Below are 5,884 nucleotides of genomic sequence, written 5' to 3'. Positions count from 1 at the left end.
ATATCATAATTGAATAATATATTATATAATAATAATTTCATTATAATATATTACATTTTATATATTATATTAATTATATTAATATATAAAATATTAGTGTTATATATAACGTAAGGGTAATTTTGTCAACATGAAAATATTCATGTTCCACTCAATAGTATTCCTAAAATTACAATCAAACAAATGAATCCTCAGGGTGTCCCGGGGGTGCCCCAGGGTGCCTTAAGAATGCCCCGGGGGTCTTCTGGAGGTGTCCCGGGAGTGTCCCGGTAGTGTCCCAGGGGTGCCCCGGGGGTTCTTTTCCATTATATTATCATTACCATTCCCCTACTGTAACCAAATGCACCCTAAGTATCCTCCTTACATGGAAAGTCTCTTAGAGAATCTTCAATCAAAAGTCAAACATGAAACTTACCTTAAAGCACATTTTTAGCTATCAAGGGCTATAAATTCAGATCACAGGCGTCTACGAAAAGGGATACACGTGGTTCAGGCATTCTGTAACACCCTGAAGAATTAATTGAGATTAATTAAGGTAATTGAGATTATTAGTGTGCCTAATATGGATTTTTAATTGAGTTTAATTAATAAATGTTTCTGACACGTGTGAGTTTAAATAGTTCCAAGGTATTTAAATTATTCTCAGTAATTTATTTTAACCCAGAAGTGTGTAGGGGCGCATTTATGGACTGTTCTTTTAAAATATTGACACATGTCATTTTCTTTTCCTTTTCCTTTTCTTTTCTTTTTCTTTTTTCTTTTTCCTTTCCTTTCTCTTTTCTTTCCCGTGCACTCTCTCTCTCTCTTTCACTCTCACTCTCCCGCTCACTCTCTCTCTCTCTCATTTGTGTCCCAAATCAAACGGATCTTGAACCAAGAAAAGATTTAAAGAAGTTTTCAACGTCAAGAGAAGGATTCGAGGTATGATTACTGAAAAAACCTCTCTTGAATCTCAAGTTTTTGAATTTCAAAACTTATTTTTGGTTTAAACCGGATTTTGATGGTTTTTGAACAAAACTAGAGTAGAAATTGGAGATCTTGGGTTCTTTGGACTTGTTTTAGGACCTAGAACCCAGATTTAGTGGTTTTCCTTTGAAATATTTTGATTTGGGACTGGATTTGCAGGTTTTGAACTGATTTTCACGAGCTTCTCTCGCGCAGCTGATTCCACTGGTCGACCTATGCGGTCGACCGGATCACATGGAAACCGGTCGACCTATGCGGTTGACCGGTCGACCTCTCCGGTCGACCGGTGTGCACACTACCGGTCGACCGGTAGTGTTGCACTGCTCTGTCACCGGTCGACCGGTTGACACGGGGTTTGACCCTGTTTGGCCTGGAATTGTTGTTTTGACCCCTGTTTTCGGGGAGAACCCAAATTAGCTTCATGTTGGGACTTGAGGTAGATGGATTAGCATTGTTAATCCTTGATTTGAGATTGAAAACCCTTGGAATGATAATTTGAAACATGAAAATGGATTAGGGCACACTAATAGGAAATCTTGGTTGGAAATTGAGATTTGGATTGCTTTAGGAATGAGAATTAATCCTAAAGGGTTGTCTTGCATCAGTGATTGCTGAGGATTCAAACTGAAGGGGCTTGAGGAAGCGGAAGCCGGAAAAGGCAACGCTAGTCCCAGGTTTGATAGTGCGAGGTAGGATTTCTATCCCTTTTCCTTGTGAGCCTGTTTTCAAAAAGGATTTCGGCCTTGAAAATGTTTTAAATAAAGGGATTGGTTTGTGAAAGGAAAATGTTTTGAAAACCATGGCTTGTTTAGTCATGGAACCTCATGGCTTGCCCAGTCATGGGGCCCGCGGTTTGAGTAGTTCGTGGGGTCGTATTAACGATTTTAAAATGTTAATGAATGATTTCTTAAGCAAAGAGATCTTGTGAACTGGTAATAGAATCTATTGCTGTAAGCCTAGATAGGATGCGGAGAGTGCATCCTCGGGGGCAGAACCCGAAACTCGGTCCGGGTAGGCAAGGCACTTGGTTAAGTAAGTAATTTGTGCTAATTACTTGCTGAAGCCTGTAAAACGGTTATTTACGGTTATATTTCCTTTGAGAAAAAGGATGTGAGGTTCCGGCTGTTCTGTCGGGACTAAATGTCTTATTTTATTTACTTATTCATTTATTTATTTACCCGCTCATTTATTTATAAAGTTATCTCAAATTATATCTTACTGGGCCTTTCGCTCACGTTTTATGTTTTAAATGTACTAAACCCTTCCCAGGAGATTCTAGGAGCGGTGCACAGTAGCTGGATATTTGTTACGGAGCAGCTGAGTTGTGCTGCTGTTGGAATCAAGTGAGGATCGTGGACATCCTCTTGGACAAATGTAAGGAATTTGAGAAATTCTGTAAACTTATATAATATTTGAATTTACTAGACTGTGGTTGATGTCTGTTGTAATGATTATTTACATGAGTATGTATGTACGATACTGTATGTCATGTGGGGTGGAGCCCTGTGTGTCAGAGGCTCCAGGATTCTGTAATGTAATTTATTCATATTTTAATGCAGTTAAGTGTGGGGCCCGGTTGGGAACCTGCTTTATTAATCCCAAATCGAGCTCCACGTCACCCACCCTGTTTGGGGGGCGTGACACATTCTCATACATGCTCTCATCCTTCTACACGCATTTTTCTCATACTTTTTCAGTATTTTTCTCATCTAATTCTCCTGATATTCACGGAGAATATTATCAACGATTATAGTGGAAGATTTGAAGACCTTATAATGGAATGAGAAATTAGCAATAAACAGTTGATATATGTGATTAATGGTATGAGTAAACAGTTCTCGAGGTTTGAAGTCTAAGACCAGAAGGTTGGGTGTGAATGAGTATTTTTTTTTTTAAATACTGTTGTTTTAAAAGTAATTTTATTAATAGATAATTTAACAATAAAACATTTATTTAAGAAAGTATGTGAAAAGTAAAATAAGAGGTGTATACACTATATAGTAACAACAACGGTATAATTATTTAAAGTTTAAATATTTGAAATGCAAGAAAAAAGGAGATCACATGAGCAAACCAAAAAAGGAAAGTGAAATGGGGTAAAAAGGTGGAAAAAAATTTGAAAGGCGTAAAACCAAGTAATATACACATATAGATAAAGATAGATATATATATATATAGGCACGCATGGAAATAGAACGCAGTTCCCGGGATGACTGAGATAAAATCATGTGTGCAGGCGTGAGAAGCAAAGGCTGAGAAAGACCTCCCACCACACCCACAAGCCACAAGACACGAAGGCAGCCCCAACTTCCCATATTCCCCACCACCACTCTCTTTGCTTTTTGTCACTTCCTAAAACTATGCACTTCTTTTAATTCATACACCATACAGAATCTCATAATCACCACCTTAAGCATAATAAAAAAAAAGCATATATAGAAACCATGTATATATTTTTAACTTCATGAGTTTGAATTTTTGTTTATTAATTACTAGCTACTTGACTAGAGTACTAGATTTGTCCATATCATTTCACGAATTCTCATGTACCATTTTTTGGACCATTTGGAGTTTGGTACAAAGATTATATTATTACGTTTTGTAGATTAAGCTTTTATTATCTCAAAGCAGTTGTCTCCTTGTTAAGTAACCACAAGCCATTATCCCAATAAGCGCCAAATTAATATTAACCTTGTGAATGCCGACTTAGTGCTATTTCTTTAGTGCCCTATGTTAATGCCTATTTATGATGCCTAAAATGCCAAATGGGTTAGCACTTACTCAAGAGTTTAAAATAAAGATAAAGGTGGTAATGAACGTGTCGTTTTACCAGTTTAAATTTCAGTGCCTTTTTTAGATGTATTACCTGCCTGCAGTTTCCATCCTCTTTCTATTCTTCTATTCTCTATTCTATTCTATTCTCACTACTTATCCCACTTCAAACTCCTATGAAAGATTCTGCCTAATAATTATGCACATTTCACTCTCTAACCTTTTTTTTTTCCAATTAGGATTTTTTTAATGAATTTATTAGAATGGAGAATCTGTTTTAGGAAATGACAAGAGTGCCCTAGCTAGCTAAAGTGCTGGTCTGTGAAAGTGGATCACTTGATATCCCAGATAAAAGTTCCCCACTAAACAAAATAATGATGAATGAGTAGATAAGTAATTACTAGAAAGCTACTACCCTTGCAGGTAATTAGGTTTTACTTTATTTTATTTTATTTTTCAGATGCACAAAAAAAAAAAAAAAAAAAAAAAGAAGGATCAGGTGCTTTTTCTGTTTCATTGAAACTTCAACCTCACCAAGAACACTGTATAGAGTAATCGTTTCTTTGATTAGAAGAAGCAACAAAGTCATAATAAATTAGTCATAGTTAGATGGCAGAGCAAAGTCTTTATTGGAAAATGACCTGACTAGATTAGGTTCTCTCTTACCAACTGAATGTGTCAATCAGAAAATGAATGCATATGGTTTGCTGGTCACTTGGGAACGTCAAAAGAATTCATTTTCAAGCTTAAAAATCTTTCAAAACTAGTAATATATGTATGCAAGGGAAAGTTTAGAAGAAAAGGAAGAGAAAATGAGGGCTTTTTTTTTTTTTTTTTTTTTTAAAGGACCCAAACAAACAGAAAGATGATAGTGATAATATGGTTTATTAGGCACAATTTCATGTGAAAAAGAAGAAGTGATCACACACAAGTCAAATATTGTAATGTCCCATTAATAGAGAAAATCCACTTCTTAATTAGAATGATAATAATTATGGCTTCCCGAGATAATTACCTATGCCCAACACTGTACCCCATTAAAAGGACATGCAGCAAAAAATGGGTGGCAATACCTCTCAAGTTTCTTCCTATATATGATTACAGTCAAGCTTTGAAGTATACTGAACTTGCAATATCATAAAGTAAGGACATATAAATATATTATACATGCAATATACATACAATGCAAGTGGAAAACCAAAAGTGACATTGATGCGTCAACATATCAATAAGTCAGGTTTTTTATCTGTCGGTTCTGCATAAAATCGCATAAAAGTAAAAAAAAATACACAGATTCAACAGTTAGAAAAACCCGAATTATAAATACGCCAGACGTATTAGAGAATCTCGCAAACTAAAAAGAAAAAATAAAAACAAAAAAGATCTTCTCCTGTACGTCAACATACCGTAAGCCAAGTTTTTTGTCCGTTAAATCTGCTTAAAATCACGTAAAAGTTAAAAAATACGTAAATTTAACAGTTAAAAAAACTTGACTTATTAGTCCGCCAAACGTACAAGAGAATCTCAAAAAAAAAATCAATCTCAAAACATTTTTGCTTTTCTTTACTTTGGTTACCCAAATATAATGAAATCTTGGAGAGATATGACCTGTAAAATACCTTTCTTAACGTATTTAGTTTCAATTAAAAGATTCTTGACCTTTAATAATCTCACTATCAAATGTTTCATAACAGAAAAATTAAAGCCCTTAATTACGGTTTTAAAAACCTCACAATATCTCATGACAATTAAACTGGAACAGTTATGATTGACCAAAATCTAAGCCATGCACCAAGAGATTGATAGATGGGTCAGTCCGGTCTGGTTACTATAACAATAATATAGGTTATATTATAAGCAAGCAATCGTTGAATTTTTGTTTCCTTGAGGTTTAATGCAATCTTGTTGTTTTGTTTCTAACTTTTTCTCAGGAACAGGAAACAAAGACAAAAATTTTCTCTCCCTCTCTCTCTCTCTTTGTAGTCCCATGAAAGAAAGAGACAGAGTTCCACGTGGGTAAGTCCAAAATCTTCAGAAGGGCAACACCGTCATTTCATTATCGAACCATAATACTTCTACTGACCTAATAAATAAATAAATGACCCAATTTAATAACCCGCCATGTCGCTTCCATTCCATTCTTCTT

Source organism: Morus notabilis, unplaced genomic scaffold, assembly GCF_000414095.1.
Source record: "Morus notabilis unplaced genomic scaffold, ASM41409v2 Scaffold3, whole genome shotgun sequence".
Taxonomy (NCBI): domain Eukaryota; kingdom Viridiplantae; phylum Streptophyta; class Magnoliopsida; order Rosales; family Moraceae; genus Morus; species Morus notabilis.
The sequence above is the reverse complement of the archived record's forward strand: the minus strand, read 5'-3'. Positions refer to the sequence as shown.